At 44.3% G+C, this 19,720-nt stretch overlaps 1 protein-coding gene and 1 long non-coding RNA gene across 19 annotated transcripts in view; one reads left to right on the forward strand and one right to left on the reverse strand.

Moving 5' to 3' along the window:
* The window catches only part of MSX2 (msh homeobox 2), a 138,144-nt gene that overhangs the window by 104,300 nt on the left and 14,124 nt on the right, over positions 1-19,720 (reverse strand). For 5 of the 16 annotated variants that reach the window (XR_005584028.1, XR_005584025.1, XR_005584019.1 and 2 more), the window contains exon 1: positions 11,294-11,397. The exons of 1 other annotated variant lie outside the window; for it this stretch is intronic. The gene's annotated coding sequence lies outside the window, so the exon portion shown is untranslated. 10 more of the 16 variants (XR_005584027.1, XR_005584016.1, XR_005584021.1 and 7 more) reach the window with 7 other exon arrangements.
* Positions 1,956-18,791, forward strand: LOC120370883. 3 transcript variants are annotated; one of them, XR_005584031.1, is made up of 3 exons: positions 1,956-2,666; positions 10,821-11,652; positions 17,563-18,791. It is a non-coding gene; the product is annotated as an uncharacterized LOC120370883 (long non-coding RNA). The 3 variants fall into 3 exon arrangements; XR_005584033.1 differs by lacking the exon at positions 1,956-2,666 and adding an exon at positions 8,763-8,801; XR_005584032.1 differs by lacking the exons at positions 10,821-11,652; positions 17,563-18,791 and adding an exon at positions 2,894-3,381 and having other exon boundaries at positions 2,074-2,666.

A 19,720-nucleotide genomic window follows, 5' to 3' on the forward strand; every position in this document is an offset into this window, starting at 1 on the left:
CATTTCTTGTTGGATGTGTTGACCAGCATTAAACAGCTTCATCAACACACCTCAATTACAGGAAATGTGTAGCCACAGGCCTTATTTTGGGAGATATGAGAACTTCAGAATTCCCTTACTGCCAGCCCTTTGTATCAGAGGAACTTGAAAGCATGCTCCAAAGTCTATCATTTTGGACTAGCATTTGAGGAGGTTGAGGTGTGTGGGTGGAGTGGTTATTGGGGTACCGAGGATTGGATGGGGTTTTTGTTAACCTAACTGTTCCACAGAGGTTGTTTGTGGAGTTGCTGATATTTTATTATATCTTATTGTTACAAGCCCAGGTCTACATCTTAGCTGGGATAGCTGCATAGCTCCACTGATGTCAATAGGGATACTTATAGAAGCTGTCAGGGGAAAGCAGGAGGGTTTGGCAGTAGAGGAGGGGATAGCTAGGGGTTTTGGGGAAGTGGTTTATTAGCTGAGGCTTTTGGTATTAGGAAAGGGCTGGCTATATCTTTTCCACACTTTTCTGGAAAGCAATAGAGGAGCATTTAAATCTGTAGAGAGGAAAGTTAAATTCCTCACTCCTCATCCCAGGAAGTCCTCCAACCTGGCAGTAATAGCATCTGCCCTGAGTCCCCAGGGGTGCTCCATTAATAAGATTTTTCACCTATAGTGGACATGAGAAATTGTGTCAAGGCTGGCATTCAGTATTAACAGCAGAAGCAGTACTGAAAGTCAGAGGAAGGGCACTGGGTTTGCCTAAACATTCACCTCTAGTACTTAAAGATTAAGGACTAATCAAAATCCAAAACTCTCTTGCCCTGCCCCGCCCCTATTCAGAAACTTCCCTCAGCATCCCACTACTACAATCTCTCTTCATTCAAACCCCTCTCTCTTTCACAGGTCCCATGAGAAAGGAGTTTACATAAACATTGATGAAAATTTCCAAGCCACATTCTCCCTGTTATCCAGATTTCCCAGTGCATCTATTCAAGGATGTGTCAAACTTTTAGACTATAAGCTCTGTAGGGTAGGGCATTTCTAGTTATTTTTTGTGTTGTACAGTACCCAGCATATTGACTGTACTTAAACAATAAGAATTGCCTATTAGATAGGGGAGATCAAGTAGGCTGTGGAATGATCTCCTTATGGGAACATCTGGAAGCCCCCTAACAAGGGATATTAAAATCTAGGATTCAGCAAAGTTTATGGTAATAGACTGTGCTGCCCTAGACCCCTCTGTGTTGGGGAAGGGATATGCACAATATGTGACAATGGGAGAAATAGAAAGCTTCTATAGTTGTACAACACCAATAAGGCTGCTAGGTTTTACAGATTGCAGAATCCTAGGAAGCAGGAGTGAGGAAACCCAGCTACACCTTCTCTAGTTCACCCCCCTCACCTGAGCCACCCAAGCATCTTGCAAAGCTAGCCTACCTTAATTTTACAACAGTAAATTGATACTGAATTCAAAATAACCACCTGGGCTTTAAATTCCATAACATAAAACAATAGCCCTTTGCTAGTTTAACTAAAAACATGTAGGTAGAGTTGAGCACCAGACCAAGCATTTGTGATTAAGAGAAGGAAAACCCATCCACCCTCTTCTTTCCTAGCTTTGCCCAGAATTAGCCCCTGAAAGTAACACCCAGACCTTTTTATCTTGCCTGCTGGACCTTGATTGGCTTCTGCCTTTCTAGTTATTGGAGGACCAATTCTCATTAGTTCTGCCAGCAGCTGATCCTGATTGGTCTCTGTAGGTATCTCTGGGAGGTCTGAACTGAGGCCCAGATCCAAGAAGGTATTTAGGATCCTAAATTTCAATGGAAGTTAGCCTAAATACTTTAGTGGATCTGTGCCTCACTGTTTCCCCTCCAAATGATATCCTCTTTGGATGGGTTGCACCAAGGTGGCAGGGCTTTTTGCAAGAGGCATCAAATGCCTGGTACACCCCATAATACCCTCACACTCTGTGGGGCCAATGCACTATTGTTGACATGCTGCAGGTGAGATCACAATGCAGGCATTCCTATCTCCTCAGGTGAAACTGCAAAGCCAGACCTTCGCTGCCATTCAGGCCTTGAGGTGCCCACAGGGTAGGATCTTAAAGGAAGTCACTTCACAGAAATGTGTAAGAGATGAAAGCACAAGGCAAGCTGCTGGAGCTGGAGGATATCTTGCCTCCTGGGATGCTGGAATGTATGTTCCAGAGAGAAATGGATACATCTATAGAATCTAGATTTCAAATATCACTCCCAGCTGTAACCAATCAAACACAGTCCTTTGCAAGATCAGGGAGTGTGGAACCAATGTCACCTGCTACCCAATCTGCCTCTTCTAACCACTTTACCTCACCCCCTTTCCAGTGTCAGATATAAACACCTGGAACCACCTCTTGACTAAGATTAGCTTGAGAAACAAAGTAGTATAGAGCAGAGGAGAGAGAAGGGTATAAAAAGCTATGCTCTAAAGCCAACTAGAAGATTTAGTTTTATGACTTTCACTGAAATTAATAGTATGCAGGGATTTCATGCTAGTCTTTCAAAGTTTAAGGGGGAGAGATGTCCAGATACTCCTTGAGATTCAGCATACTTGAGTTGCAGTGTTCTTGTTTCCTGGGATTGCTATTGTATACCCACATTCCTCTCTCTGGCTTTTGGACAGGAGATTCTGGCTTTCAGGTATGTTTTCTCTCTCTCTCTCCCCCTAGTCTTTCCTACTAATGCAAGAAAGATGGGAATAGGAGGGAAAAGTAGTCCCCAATCCAATAGCACAAGAAGCTCAGCTCAACCTGAGTGGGAGGGACTAGAGAAGGAAGAAAACTGAAGGGCTTGGAGGCAGGGAGCAGTTATGATGGAGGTCTATACACTGAGAAGGCAAGATAACCTTTTGTCTGCTTTCCCTGCAGGAGGAGGAATGCCATGTAACACAATGAATGAAACACAATATCCCCAGAAACAGTAGATGAGGACAGTATATGAGTCTGGCCATAGAGATGCAATTTTCCTGTCCAGCACTGATGCACAGATGAAGGCTGTGTCTGAGCACCAGGACTTCCCCCGGTCAAACCCTTCAAGAACCTCAGTCCCTGACTGTCTTCAAACTCTACCCCCTTCACACCCACCTGCTATTATGCCCCCACATTAAGGAGAGGGGCTCTGGGGAAACTCACTGAATTTTTTCCCCAGAACCATCCCCTTATGAGATGGAGACTGATCAGTATGTCCCCTTGTAAGGTGCATATCAGTCCCTTTGTGAGGTGGATATCTATTCCCTCCCCTGTCACTACCCTACTCTGGACATCCTACCAAACCAGAGCACCATTCCTATTGCTACCTCCCCTCAAGAGGAGACTGTGTGCCCCCAAATCAACTCTCTGCTAAGATGCAGCCCTTTCAGGGACCAGACTATGTCCCCTGCCCTCCTCCCTATAAGGGCCCCCTTCTTAGGACTTCCATTTGCCCCTCTCATGATAACACTTAGACAAAATGAATGTCATGGGGTAGGGGGGCAGCCTCTTGACGAAGGACCTTCCTCCATCCCACATATTCATCTCTGGTTTCTGGCTGCTCCCCAGTGCATAGGGGTGCAACCCAGCAGCATGTCCCTGAGTAAAAAAGACAGCATTCTTCCCAACCAATCAGCACCTGGCTCCATATAGAGACGGCGGAAAGGCCTGTAGGTGGAGGATGTGAGCATTACCTCATCACTATTTCCTGGAGTAGGAGATTATGGAAGGACCAGACTCCCTATCTTCTGGGTGCAGGCAAGGGTTCTGATAACTCACTAGAGGGCACCCCTAAAAAATACTAGGAGATTGTGTTCTGCAGAGAGTGGTGTAGGTAACTCAGGAGGGGGTGCTCTTGCCTACGCTTTCTGATGCTAGTATGCCAGTGTAATGGTAGGGGCTGCTACACTGATGAAGGTGACTCCTCTAGGATAAGACAGAAATCCAAGGTCTTGACCCCAACCCAGGGGTGAAAGTAACTTAAAGGATTTACCGGTTTGCCAGAGCCCTGAGCAGGGGCTGGGGCCTCAACTGGAAGGGGTGTGGCCTCAACCGGAAGGGGTGTGACCTTTAGAGCGCTGGGCCCTTTAAATTGATATTTAAAGGGCCCCGGACTCCAGCTGCAGTAGTGGTGGCTGGGAGCCCCGGGCCCTTTAAATCACTGCTGGAGCTACCAGTTACAGAGGCAGCTGGGAGCCCCGGGGCTCAGGGGCCATTTAAAGGGCCTGGGAGTCTGGCCGCCTCTACCACAGTGGAGCCCTGGGCCCTTTAAACTGCTGCCTGAGCCCTGCTGCTGGGGGCTCAGGCGGTGATTTAAAGGGCCAGGGGCTCCCAGCCGCTGCTACCGCAGCAGAGCCCTGGACCCTTTAAATTGCCGAAGGAGCCCTGGGGGTCCCAGCTGCCACCGCTACCCCAGGGCTCCAGCAGCGGGGCTCAGGAGGTGATTTAAAGGTCCTGGGACCCTGGCCACTGCTACTGCCCTGAGCCCTTTAAATGTCCGCCGGCAATGGGGCTCTGGTGGCAATTGAAAGGGCCTGGGGCTCCAGCCACTGCTGCGAGCCCCGGGCCCTTTCAATTGCCACCTGGAGAAGCTGGTCCGGTACGGTGTACTGGCTTACTTTCATCTCTGCCCTACCCCACCCTCCGCAAGCATTAAAAAGCCCTTAAAAAGACTTGGGTGACTAAACCCAGTGTCCTCCTGGGCCAACTCCCAGCTCAGGTAATTCCATCCATCCTCCCTGCAATTTCACAGGGATATAGAAATTTCCTATATATCTTGTTCTTGTGCAGCATTGCTGTGTCCCACCCCACAGGAGGCTGTGATCCAGCAACAGGCAAGTGCTCCTTACTGCAGAACATAGCTTCACGGATCATGTGCAATCATCCTTTTTGGTGAGGAGAAAGAACTCCGACTGTTCCTACCTGATAATCAGTTCCCAGGGACAGAAAACCTGGGTCTGTCTTTATCTTCTCTCTGAGGTTAGAGAAAGGATTGGGGTTGGTTCTTAGCATGTAGAATGAGTCCAGTGACATATATTTAGGCCATTAGAGGCTATCTTCTCTGCCAAACCCATCAGTCAGATCTCCTGTTCAGTAGAGTCAGGCCAGGTCAGTTCTTGGGTGGCAGACCTCCAAGGAACACCCAGCTGTTACAGGGAGTATTATGGATGGCTCAGGCAGGGTTACTCCCACTTCACAACTTAGACCAATGTGTTGGTGGTATGGTCCAGGAGAGAGCTGTGCTGCTGCTGGAAGTGCTGTCCTTCATAAGAAACACCATCATTTACTCATTAACTCCTGTGTGCTACTGCACAACACTTTACAATATTTTTGTAAACCTGGTGGCTTACTGAATACAATAAATTCCTTTAAAAGTCTTACCCCTCAGTGACAAGGCCTCAGGAAGAATCACTTGGATTAGAACTGAAAGATAAGCGAAGTGATGATGCCATTATTATTAGGCATCTATTTGTATGAATGTTGCACCTGGAAACCCTACCTGAGAGGAGGAGCCACTTAGCCCTGGGCTACACTGGGACTAGAACTGAAGAATCATTTGGACTAGAATTGAAAGTCAATTCAATACTTAGATCAACTTACCGTGGTGTCTTCACTGTGGTGAGTCGACTGCTGCTGCTCCACAGTCAACTCTGCCTGTGCCTCTTGCGGTGCTGGAGTACAGGAGTCGATGGGAGAGGGCTCAGGGGTTCGATATATCGTGTCTAGACTAGACACGATAAATCGATCTCCCACTGGATCGATTGCTGCCTGACGGTCTGGCGGGTAGTGTAGACATACCCTTATCCCCATCTCCAAGTAGCTTACAACCCCAGTAAAGAAGACAAAGGGGAGGAGGACTAGTTGGGGACAGTGGTCAGGAGAAGTGGGAAGCTTTTGCTAACAGTTCCAGTATTTGAATTCTAGCCTTACTAGTGGCTCAGGCATTCCCAGTGAGTGGCCCTCTACTCTGAAATTCATTTCCCCTGTTGGTCCAGCAAGCCCTGCATTGTTGACCTTCAGAGCAATATTCCAAGCCTGATTATTCACTTAGGAGAAGCCTAAGGAAGCTGTTTGAGGGATTAAGAATTTTGTTCTTCCTTAAGTTAAATGTTGTGGTTCTAATTTACAGAAAGGAGCCCAGGCAGCATGACCCTTTGTGTACTCTACTAATCCATTAAAACAGGCCTCAGAGTGCTTTTCCATAAGACTTCTTGCCCTGTGGTCCTGGCTGAATTCCTCAGTAGCCACATTCACCAGCCTGTCTAAATTCACTCTGCAGTTTCAGTGGGATACTCCAACTCACTTCCTGCATGGACAATGAGTAACTGCCCTGTACAATCATCAAGGTGTGTGGGGGGGGGGAGAGTGGACAGCTGGAATGGGGACTGCCAGGGCTTTTGGGAAGTGATTTTGGCTTCAGGCATTCAAGCAGTTTCTGAGGTGTTTGGTATTAGGGTGGGGGTGTTTTTTCTCTTTCCCTTTCAGTCAGGGGTTTAGGGGACTCTATGTCTGTGGGAAAGGGAGTTGAATTCCTCAAACCACCCTCCCTGGAAGTTTTCTCCACCTGATTGTCCTATCATATTCCCATAGTCCCTGCTCCTTATGTTGCACTGAGATGGGAGCTGTTCAAATTTAACCTTGCTGTGCTGCTGAGGAATGCCCCATTGCATGCTCAATAAGGACTGCAGCACAAGGCTCAGCTGTTCCTTGTTCAAACTCAATGTGGATGGAGGAGCTGTGCATGCTCAGTCCCATTCTCCTCCGCACCCCCCCACACGCCATTCCTCTCAATTCTGGGGTTCTTGCAAGTACAGGCTGTGCAGCCAGCTAGAACTGGCCCTGAATTCAAGCATAAGTTTGCAGGGAGACCTTTTTAGCCTCCACCTGCACTATTGCTGAGGCTCCTGCTGTCTGTAGGTCATTCTGTGTTCTCTGCTGGAGAAATGTCCTCACATATCATTTAAAGCTTCTCAATTCAGACTTTACAGAAGATAATTCTCCTCTTAAAAAAACAATTCTAAACCCTGATCATATTAGCAGCCCAGCCAGACAGTATAGCTCGCTGTGCCTGTAAGTGTCCCTCCTCTGAAACACATTTAACATGTTTTCAGTTCTCTCTCTTAAATATTTTATTTATAGGTACAAACTCAAGTGTCTTAGTGCTGCAGGCCATGACTTAGAGTTTCATAGTCAATTCCTATTTTGCTCCCCAGCATTAATTTGAGTAGTGCTTTTGGACTCTGCCAGACATTTGTGTAATGATCCTATTTGTCTTTACCTGACGTTGAATTAAACTTTAAAAATTAATCAGAATAAATTGATAAAATATAGATCAGGGTGCTTGCTCTTCCCCCCAAGTGATTCTTTTTCAGACTTCTCTGAACTACAAGGAAGGACATCATTTGTACTAGCTCAACAGTGTGGCTAAAAGGATAAAAAACAGTGGTGACATTTTGTGGTATTTATTCCTGATTCTATTATCAGGACTGACTATCTTTCCAGTGCAACCTGTCTTTTCTAGATCACCCTTTCTCTATAACAAAGATGTCATGTTCCAAATGTCCTGCAACAATTTACTACTCGGCAATTGCTGTGACTGAGCACAGACTGGTAGGAACAATACTTTAATCATCAAGAACAAGACATCTAATTTACCTTTATTCCTGGCTTTTGCCCAATTTGTGAATCCTATTCCACTGCTAATTTAGCAGTGGATCTTGTAAAACTGTAAGTGAGTAGCATCTCAAATATAGCACTGGTAGAGAAAAGCAGTGATCCCTTCCCACTATCCAAGTCTCATTTCTGATAACAGCAGGTAGGGAAAAAGGTACTTTAACAAAACTGTGATGTGGAGAGAGATCCAGCCATGGGACATGTATAACTAATTGGATCAGATCCACACTTTAAGAAACTTAATGTGTGTTTGCAGACATTTAAGTAGATTTAAGATTTAAAATGGAATAAACCTGATAGAGAGAATGCTAATTCCTTTCACCTTTCTTCCTATAATAATAATTGGAGATATACCAATCTCCTAGAACTGGAAGGGACCTTGAAAGGTCATCGAGTCCAGCCCCCTGCCTTCACTAGCAGGACCAATTTTTGCCCCAGATCCCTAAGTGGCCCCCTCAAGGATTGAACTCACAATTCTGGGTTTAGGAGGCCAATGCTCAAACCACTGAGCAATTCCTCCCACCTAGTTTTTTACTAATGGAGGATAGGTTCATCAATGGCTATTAGCTAAGATGGTCAGAGATGCAACCCCATGCTCACGATGCTACTAAACCTCTGACTGCCAGAAACCAGGAGGGGAAGATAGGGTTGGATCACTCCAACTGCCCTGTTTTGTACACTCTCCCGGAAGCTTTGAGACAGGATACTGGGCTAGATAGACCATTGGCCTGACCCACTACGGCAGTTCTTATGTACTTCTTTAAAAACTACCCGAATGCAAAACATTCCCAAGAAAGGCCCTTGGGTCCTGCTAGGATTCTGTTACTAAACAGTGAACTGACAGAACTTTCTTCTTTCCCCCTTGACACTTGGGATGATAAACACATATGGCATTTGCAAGAATATAGGAGATGCTGTTTAATGAAAGATAATGAATTCTATCAAAAATTCTTCCAGATGTCCACAAAATCACTAATTCAATAAAATGTTTCCCACAAATATTAGTGTATCCAGCGTGCCTGTATTCCATAATTTAAAGGCATGATCCAAGATTTTTGAAGTGATTTTTGGGTTCTGCAATGACTGAGTATCCCACCTTAAAGAGACAACTTAAAGAAGTCTGTTTTTTCAGAGGGTGAGCACTCTTACATGTTCTAATTTTCATCAGGCAATCACCCTTCTATAATAGCATTGAGATAATTACACTCAGGACAAAATTTTCAAAAGCACTTCAGTGACATCACTTAAGACAGTAAGTCCCAGTTTCAAAAGTGACTGAGGACCAGATTTTCAAAGGTGTTTAGTACTTAAAGCTGCATAAAGGCACCTAGTGGAATTTTTAAAAGCTACATACAGAGATAGGTGCCTAGCAGAATTTTCAAAAGGGCCTGGGCACCTATCTTCACCTTTGGTACCATGTGCCTTTAAACATCTGGCCCTTTGGCACTTAGGGCATGTCTACACTTACTGGTAGATTGGCACTGCTGCAATCGATGCAGCGTGTGTCAATTTGCCGGTCTGGTGAAGACACGCTAAATCAATGGGAAAGCACTCTCCCATCGATTTGTGTACTCCACCTCCCCGAGAAGCATTAGGGAAGTCGACGGGAGATGCTCTCCCATTGATAGCGCAGTATAGCCACTGCGGTAAGTGGATCTAACTAAGTTGACTTCGGTTACATTAGTCACGCATAAGTTAGATCGATTTACTGCAGTAGTGTAGATCAGCCCTTAGAGTAAAATTCTGGCCCCACTGAAGTCAATGGGAGTTTTGCCATAGACTTAAATGGTTCCAGGATTTCCTCTTAGGAGTCTAAGTCTCATTAAAATTCATAGGTGATGTAACCTCCTAAATCCTGATGTTCTTCTTTTCTGTGTGATCTACTAGGTAAAGCGCACAGCCCCTCCCCATTTTGTTTACCTTGTCTTTGCTGCATTTGTCTGCCTTGGCATTGTGCACTCACAATTTACCTAACTGCAGGTGCAGCCTGAGACTTGCCATGAATGTAGGATGGAACACTGTTATGAGATGATGCTTCCAGTACAAAAAAGTTGCCATATTGCATCAGTTATAACCGTGATAATCTCCTAGTTTTGCAACTATAGTTTGCAGTGCAATGAGTATGTATCCTAATTCCTGGGAGGAGAGATGACACAGGTGCCAATTCCACTGATATGGTAAACAAGCTAAAATTTACAAACACTAAGACTCTTCCAAAAGTTTTACAAACTGATGATACGCAAAATGGAGTGAGGCAAAAGAAGTATCTTCATTTATTAGGGATCTTAACTGGACTAAAATACTTAACCTATTGATAACTGTTTTACACTAACTCCTAAATTAAAAGAAATTCTAGCCTTTTGAAATATTTTCTATAGCATAACCCAATTGTGTATTCCCTGTATATGCATTAGTATCTTTGTATATGGTACCACCATCAAGAATGTTTGGGGACTCAAATCCTTGCACTAATTTAACCACATAAAAAATCCCACTACACTAGGACACCAGGATAAGCAAATATTGGAAGAAAACTGGTTCAATGGTTTTAAAGTTATGAACATTTGAAGTCAGCAGGTTGAATGTTGTTCAAAAAAAATCTCTTCAAAGTTAGAACTGTGGACAGTCTCAATTTGGGATGATCTCAAAACATGAGCAGTCTCAAGCAAGGGATTGTTTCACACTTGACATCATCTAAACCTCTGAACTCCCTCAAAAACTCTGGGCTATTCAACTTAAATATGATCATTGAACTTGGCTTGTTTTGTAGCACTGGTTGAGACAAAGATCAAGTCTAAAGGCTGTATGTAAAATATGTTACTCTAACTTTCAGTAAGGCAAATTGTATAAGAAATTCTATTTTTATTCTACTGTATTTTGGACTAATTGACAGCAATATCACATAAAAAGAGATCATATTTTAAGGCAATGTTGTACCAACTGAGGATCTGCTAATATATACAATCAAAGCACCTAGAGATTGGAATATATGCCTTTTTATACAGTTTACTTTGAAATAAATAAAGGGTATACAAGGCCTTAGCAATGTCACAGAAAGCTTGTTAGAGTGTGCTATTTAGAAACAATTCTACTTGTATTGAGATGCTGTATTTTATTGTATTTCTTTCCCATTTATTCTTGTGATTCTTCATAGGATGGCTGTTAGCTACTGTTCCTACAACTACTACTAGAAGTAGGCCTGAAACAAAGCCCCAAATCAGAATTTGTGCCAGCTTTGTAAAGCATGCATCCAGACACAGATCTGAATGTCACAACTGGACCTATCTTACAGCTGGCCAAACCACCGTCTCAGGTCTGACCATGTGAACTATGGGAAAGTTTCCTTGTACTCCACCATCCATCTCTTGTCTTAGAGTGTAAGCTCTTTGGAGCAGAGACTTTTTTGTCCTGTGTTTGTACAGCGCATCGCACAATGAGGGCCTGATCCATGCCTAGTGCTCCGAGACACTATGACAATATAAATAACGTTTCCATCCGGACCTAGCTCAGCCCCTTTTCCACTTAGAAGAGACATTTGCCCAAAGACAGAATTGGTGTGGTGTAAGAGGTCCAGGCCACCCAGAGGATTCGGGGGGCCTGGGGCAAAGCTGCAGCACTTGTACTCACCCAGGGGCGGTCTGGGTCTTTGGCCCCACTTGCACCCCCCCCCCCACGGCCATGAAGAGGTCATCTACTCATGCTGCTTATTAAGTCCTCATCCTCTTCTGTGATATCACCACTGGTTGCTATGGCAGTGACTAAGATGTTCTAAACATCAATGAACAATAATAAGCAGCAGCCCACTAGTGCCTATTGCTGGTATCAGATCCCTGTCACACCTGCCTAAAGGTGTCAGATGACCTCATTCTTCTGAGCTGAGGTGACCAGGAAAACCCAAGGGTAATCGGTATTTTTATATCAGTCTAGAGAGTTAAACCCTTTTTGCTGCAAAGCTCATCTTCTTGTACTGTAACCATCAGAGTAAGGTAGGTATGTAATAAACCGTACACAGTCTCATTATGAAAGTTACATCTGCCCTGGGGGGGGTTAACTTTTTATGGATTTCCTCATCCCCACACAACTTTTTGTTTGGTTAAGGGAATAAAGAGCAACTGCTTAAATGCTGCTTATGTCCCATTTGAATCTGCAACAGCCTGGTCTTGCATAAAGGGTGGGGGGTATCTTTCTAGTAAGTCTGCTTCCTGCAAACTAATGGCTTTGTTCAGATGAAAGAGACACTTATTATAAAACCTCCAGTGCTAGGTGCAGAGACCTGGGTGGATTTTATGCCCATGAAAGTGAGAGAGAGACACCACCAGTTAGATCCAGCACAGTGAGGATAGACGTTACGCTAGCTTTATCAATGTACTTTAATACACAACGGCCCTGACCTCCCTCAATTTTCCTGAGCACCTGTTTAGCAGATGGGAACAATCATGCCTAGCTGTGTTGTTTTAGCCATGTTGGTTCTAGGATATTAGAGAGACAAGGTGGGTGAGGTAATATATTTTATTGGACCAACTTCTGTTGGTGAGAAAGCTGGTCTCTCTCACCAACAGAAGTTGGTCCAGTAAAATATATTACCTCACCCACCTTATCTCTCTGGATCCCATGGGACTGATAGAGCCCCCCCAGAGGGGACCCTATGGATATGTATTTCCTGAAGGGGGTATGGGGTCAGCCACTTCCAAGGCAATAGTGAGTCCCCATCTTAGGAGCCCATCCAGGTTCCCTTGCAGGGTCCAGGATTCACACATGGGGCATGAATGGGTGCACTATATGCATTTCCTCCCCTATAATCTGCCTTTGCCCCTCCTGACAGCCCACAGGGAACAGAAAACTAGGCACTACAGTCCCAAGCTGCAGTAACGTGGCTCCACTGGAGCTAGAGGGGAGTGCAGGGATCCCTAGAATTAGCAATGATGTCCTTAGCCTCCAGCAGATCTTAGGGATCTTCTGGGAGAAAACCCCAACTCCTCCCACTCTTGTGACCAAAGAATTCAGAGGAAACTCCATGATACACATCTTCCACCAAGCCCACATGGGGGGTTTTCACAGGAGAGGGGACAGTCAACACCATTAAGATTATAGGCATTCTGGAGGCACTGATGGCTAGATCCCAAAGGGACTTAGATGCCTAACTACACTTTAGGTGCCTAAATTCAACATTCAGACCCTACCAATATCCTCAAACTCCCCCCTAACCCTGGAGGGGCCTAGAGCCCCTAGGCACTCACATTTCTTCCAGCAAAGTCCTCCAGGCACCTAAATACTTGTCAGTATATATGTGCCAAGTCACCTAAGTCCTGTGCTTCTGAGCTGCTTAGCACCTAGATCACTCCTGTGAAAGAGTCTCATAAACTAGGCGTTCCCCTACTTAGCTAACCTGCCTAGACCAATCTGGTAGGCATCAGGCTGGGCCTCATACATCCCAGAGGGGTGCCCTAAGTATTGGGGCTACAGGGAAGCACCATCATTTCCTTCCCCTTTTCCCTCATGTTTTCTGTGGGTTAGGCACACTCTGAAAACCACCGTCATCATTTTTTTGTAGGAAAGGAATAACTTGGTTTATTTGAATGGAGCTCAAGTCCTGCCCCCTCCTTTTATTTCCTACTGGCTAGCTTAGGTGGTTCCCTGCTCAGCTTGGCTTCCATGAATCCCCTTCTTAGGTGCCTAACTCTTCCCCTGCATTGTAGTGGAGGGCTGGATGCCGAACTCAGGGCAGGGTGCCTAAAAAAGTAAGCTGTTGCATCACCTAAGTCTCTGTGGCTCTAGCCCTCAGCACCTTGCAAGACCCAGTCTCATGTGATGAGAGGTAGGACTTGTACTGTTGTTATAGTGTTTAACACAATGGGACTGTGATGTTGGTTGAGGCCACTAGGTGCTATGGTAATATAAGAACGTTTCTCAATAATAACTGACCTGGGGACAACGATAGCTCATATGGCACATCCTCCCACCCACTTCTTTCCAAACAGACAGAAGTGGAAAGCGTGTGTATGGCAACCCATTTCCCCCATGCCCCATCAACACCCCATGTCAAACACTGAAGAGGACAAAAGTATTCACTGAGCTTGGGTGAAAGCTCAGCAGAATCTTTTTTTACTTTAAAGAAAGTTTGAACTCAGGATCTGAGTTCAATTAAAAAAGAAAATGCATTACAGGGCTAATCCAAAGCCCACTGAAGTCAGTGTAAAGACTCCCATTGACATCAAGCCCCTAAAGTATGTGAACAGAACAATTTACATTGAGCCTGTCTTTATTTTCCCATGATGTGGATTTTTAATAATAAATCATTGCTAATGAGGCAACGAGGGCAATTTCAATATTAATTAAAAGTTAACTGTTTTTCTAGTGAATAAAACCAATATGTATTTAGGACAGGGATCGGCAACCTTTGGCACGTGGCCCGCCAGGATAAGCACCTTGGTGGGCCGGGCTGGTTTGTTTACCTGCGACATCCGCAGGTTTGGCTGATCGCTGCTCCCACTGGCCGTGGTTCACCGCCCCAGGCCAATGGGGGCTGCGGGAAGCGGCGCAGGCCGCTTACCCTGGTGGGCCACATGCCAAAGGTTGCCAATCTCTGAGATAAATGATATAATATGTTTCCCATTATGATATTAATGTAAAGCCAGACAGTCTTACATTTGCCTTAGTTGATGCAAATAATTCAGCAGCAAGCAAATCAGAAAAAAAAATCCCATCATCACTTTAAGTCAGTCACCTGTCAAACATTTAGCTGTTTGTGACTTTTAAGGCACTTTATCTTTGCCGAGTGGTCCTGGCACTTAATTGTGTTAACACAAATCCTCCACCCCTGACAGAAAAGAAGAGATAATTATTGCAGTCAATGTTATTGCTTTGACTTGAAAGTCCATTCTAAAGAAAGCATTAGAGAAGACTTTCTTGTGGCTGAAAGATCAGATTACCACAATTAAAGTAAAAAGGTGTGGCGTTATTTACCCTGCATGTTATGACACACAAAAGAAAATGATTCAGGCAAGAAAAATAATTACACATTAGTTTGTGTTTGGCAACTTTGTTTCATACATTTGGGCCACAAACCAAAGATAAAAAGTTTTTTTTTGCCCAATGTATTCTCTGCTTTTAACAGGTCAAGATGTAGGTTGTGTTTAGAGGAGTATTTTTTGCTTGCCATACAGTGTTTTATCAGAAGTTGGCTTTTTAAACCTCCATATCCATACAATTCTGTAGTAAAGTTTGGTTCAACTTTCATCACAAAACCCCAAACCACCCGATGCATTTCTCCCAATTTCAAAATTTCACTACAATCCAGAAGCCAAGCCTGGCTTTTACAAAGCTGAGTTGAATTTCAGGAAAATCTGGGACAATTTCGGGTTTGAGTGGTGTCTACCCGAAAGGACTATATGGGCTGAGTTTCAGTTTGAGCTTTTGAGTTAATTTAAAGCTGAAACACCAGGGTCCCAAAGCTATGCAAAGCAAATTCCTGACAACCAAAATCAGCAAGATTTACATAGGCTTCTATAAGCTGGAGAGTAACTGCAAATGGCGGGGTTACAGTCTCATCACACTTCAAGGGGACTTTTAGTTTTGCAACTGCAATATGTGTTAATGAGTTACATGGTCCCAGCTGGAGCACTGTGTCCAGTTCTGGGCACCACACTTCAGGAAAGAGGTGCACAAATTGGAGAAAGTCTTGAGGAGAGCAACAAAAATGATTGACGGTCTAGAAAAAGATGACCTACGAGAAAAGATAGAAAAAAATGTGTTTGTTTAGTCTGCAGAAGAGAAGACAGAAGGGGGGATGTGATAACAGTCTTCAAGTACATAAAAGGAGGAGGATAAATTCTTCTTCTTATCCACTGCAGGGCCGCCCAGAGGGGGGGGCAAGAGGGGCAATTTGCCCCAGGCCCCGAGCCCCACAGGGGCCCCCATGAGAGTTTTTCAGGGCCCCTGGAGCGGGGTCCCTCACTCGCTCCGGGGGGCCCGGAAAACTCTTGCGGGGCCGAGCGCAGGAGCTTCTTCGCTCCCGGTCTTCGCCGGCGGGGGGTTCCCCCCGCTGGCGAATTACCGCCGAAGATGGACCCGCCGCCGAAGCGCAGCCCAGTCTTCGGCGGTAATTCGGCGGCGGGGGGCCCTTCCGTTCCGGGACCCGCCGCCGAAGTGCCCCGAAGATCCGTGGCGGCCCTCGCCGAATTACCGCCAAGACCGGGCTGCGCCGCGGCGGGTCCCACTGGCGGCACCGGCGGCAGGGGTCCTCGCTGGTCTTCGGGGCACTTCGGCGGCGGGTCCTGGAACGGAAGGGCCCCCTGCCGCCGAAGACCCCGGGCCCCCGGAATCCTCTGGGCGGCCCTGATCCACTGAAGACAGGACAAGAAGTAATGCAGTGAGAGAGATTTTGATTAGACATTAGAAAAAACTTCCTAACTTGAAGGGTAGTTAAGCACTGGAACAAATTATCTAAGGAGGTTGTGGAGTCCCCATCACTGGAGGTTAAGAGCAGGTTAGACAAACACCTGTCAGGGATGGTCTAGATAATACTTAGCCCTGCTTCAAGTGCAGGGGACTAGACTAGAGGACTTATCGAGGTCCCTTCCAGTCCTACACTTCTATGATTCCAAGTGTGTAGCTCCTTGTGCCTTGAGAAGAGAAAATATGACTTAGATTACGTTGGTCATAATAAATATTGAGGTGAGCTTTAAAACCTGCATGGGCTTTCCAAGATGGTGTCACAACAATGTCTTCGAAATGCACCATGACATTAGGGCTGTGAACAGTATTTAAATCCAAATATGATGAGCTGACTATAGTACAGCGCCCTTACTATAACTATTTAGAAATAAATATTGGTTCAGGTGTCTATTTAGTCTCAACCTCGATACTAGGCAGGTGATAACTGGCAGAAATTCCACCTACACTACCATTCTACCAGCATGTCAGCAAATGGTGGTGTCTTGTAGTATCAAAATCACCTACGATTCAGAAAGAGCAGCAAAGGGAGAAAGAAATGAAAATAAGATGGAAAATATACATGCTTCAGAGAGAATCTATATGCACAGATCCAGATTCTCAGCTGGCATAAATCTAAATGACTCCACTGATTTTAATACAGAGCTATTATAATGAAGCTAGGTCAATTTATACCAACTGAGGATCTTGCCCTTTAAAAGATTGACTTATATGTATGTGATAAGAATTTAGTTCAGTGGAATAGTACTTGTCTCCATAATATGTGAACAGCAAACATGATGCAATGTAGCCCTGTACAGTTTCACTTTCCCATGAAATCATTTTTAACATAAATCATGATTAATTATTACAAGGAGGCAATTTTAATGTTAATTAAAAGTTTACTGTTCTGGTATCAATATGTATTTTGGAGTGATCACCTGAGTACAGGGACACAAAGCATCTGCATTTGCAAATAAAATAAAGCTTTCAAACGTGGGAAAAATCTAGCCAGTGGAATCACTTTTGTTTTGTTAGAAATATTTGTATTTTAATAGAATAATGTAGAATAAATATGATATAAATTACAGTGATACAATTTGGCAACTAATGCCTCCTTCATATGTGCCAGCCTACATTTAATTTCAAAGACAAGAGACACTGGACTTCTCTGCAGTAAGATAAAGAGTATTAATTTTAATAGTGTGTGTGTCTAGAGAATGCATCAGGGTTGGGTACAATGTTTTTATTGGCATGCATCTGAGATGGGGCCACATTACTCACAACTGGCATAGACGTGTGTGTGTTTTACAGGTCATCCCAACAGAGGTTTGTGTAATCTCTATACTATTAGAGTTCCATTATTTTACATGGGCATTTCTGAAAAGAATTAATTACAAAGCTTTATTTTAAAGAAAAATAGTGAAACTTCCAAGTCCATTTTAATGCTTTTCATCTACCAGCAGATGTCACTGATGAGTGATACAGTTCTCCAGGGAGAGCCACTGAATAGTCCTAAACTTCTACCAGCTTGGGGAATCAAGGGACATCATATTTGGAATTTTTGCCTGCTAGGTAGCTGTGATACTTATTCTACACCTCTCCCAAGGTACCAAGAAGCTGGCCAGACCCATCCATAGGTCATAAAAAGAATGAGCACTTTCTAAAGATCCTGAAACGATTGCAAACAAGAAAGTAACTTCAGTCTTTCCATTGCAGTCCAGAAAAGCAAACCCTTCAGGAGAAAAAAAATGGAAACACACGAAACACAAATTGAATACACTCAGAATGTAATGAAAGGAAAGTCTTTTTTCCATCGTAGTTAATGTTTTAAATTAGAATGTTGATATACAAGCTGCAAAACAGATGGGGACAGTACTTTTTAATAATTTGTTACTGAATGTAAGGCTCATGAATGGGAGGAACTAATAATAACATTGGCTAGAACTAGACTTACTGTAGACAGGCGCTATGTTAGTTTCCCCAGCGTAGTTCTGCCAAAACATCTCAGTCCCAACATGCAGCGTCCCCTGCTACTCCAGTTCAGGTGTTTTCCCATTCCACCTCAGTTCTTTCAATGCCCTCCAGTCTTGACCCACAATACACCCTAGTTTGTTCCTCAGCTCCCTTATTGCTCATGTGCACCTCATGTCTGCCTCCTGTTCTGGAGATCCTCCACACAGCTTTGCCAAATGGACCTCATCAGGAACCTATTCAGTCCTGATCCTCTGGCTTTTCCAGATGTGACCCTCTCCCCTTCAGCAGGGACCAACAACTGTGGCAACGTGTAGGGTCATTTGAAGTATGCATTCAAATAGGCAAAGATGCTGCATATTTCTAGGATAAAGGATTTTGAAGGCCACCTTGAGTTTTGGAGGCTGTGGCTGATAATAGCTTCTGATTCAGATAAATTACCATTTACATATCTAATATTCCCTTGAGAGAATGTTGTGATGGCATCATGATGCTACACAGAAATGCTACAGTGAGGGAACTACAGAAAAAAAATCATGGATTAAATGGACCCACCCACCTACTTGCATTTTTAATGCTATGCCATGCCAAATCCCTTTGTTTTTTATATGACTGTATCTAACTAGAAAAATGTCTAATGCCCCCACAATCACCACCACAAAAGCTCAACAGACCATGTGTGTGCAAACTTGTACTAACAAACAAATAAAAAAATAAAACCCTTCCCCAGCCTTGAAATCGTCTATCAATTCCTTCTGCTGTTCCAGTGCTTGACATGAATTCTGTTCCCTGGTTTTATCTTTCATCTTGCTTGCATAGCTGCTTTCTGAGATATTTGTCATGACTGGCTCACAGTGCACAGCTAATTTACAGCAGCAATTAATTCCATATCAGTTGGGAGGGGATGGGTTCATATTTTAAAAATAAAAGTAGCAAATTATATCCACAAGTTTGAAAATACCACTCTTAGGTTTTTATATATAAAATTTAAACTTTTGGGTTCACGTACAGGTGACAAATACAAGGAGATGGGAAGGAGGAGAATGCAGAACCAATAGGCTTGATATCAGACAGCCTGTGTCAAGTAAGAATGAAATTGCTGGTCACATCCTATCCTCCCTGCACAGACACATGCAAGCTAGATCCTTAACTCCTGTAAACCAGCATTGCTCCATTGAGGGGGAGGGATCACTCAGTGGTTTGAGCATTGCCCTGCTAAAGCCAAGGTTGTGAGTTCAATCCTTGAGGGGGCCATTTGGGGAACGGGGGCAAAAATCTGGGGATTGGTCCTGCTTTGAGCAGGGGGTTGGACTAGATGACCTCCTGAGGTCCCTTCCAACCCTAATATTCTATGATTCTAACCCAATAGAGCAATGCTGATCTACACTCATTGAGGATAAGGGCTAGAACTGGCAACCTCCACACACAGCTGGAATCATGAAGGATGTTGCAGGTCATGGCTGAAGTTGCACAGTGCATCGCCTCATGTTTTGCTCTAGATAGCCCTATCAGACTGAGTTTTATTGACACATACTATTAATTATTGGGGGGGAGGGTATAAATGAGATCAGTATTCAAACTAAAATTGTTCAGGGCTAGAATTCCTTTTGTTTGCTCCCTTACATACCTCAGATGAAAGCACACAAATCC

The sequence above is a fragment of the Mauremys reevesii genome, linkage group 8, assembly GCF_016161935.1.
Source record: "Mauremys reevesii isolate NIE-2019 linkage group 8, ASM1616193v1, whole genome shotgun sequence".
Classification (NCBI taxonomy): Eukaryota; Metazoa; Chordata; order Testudines; family Geoemydidae; genus Mauremys; species Mauremys reevesii.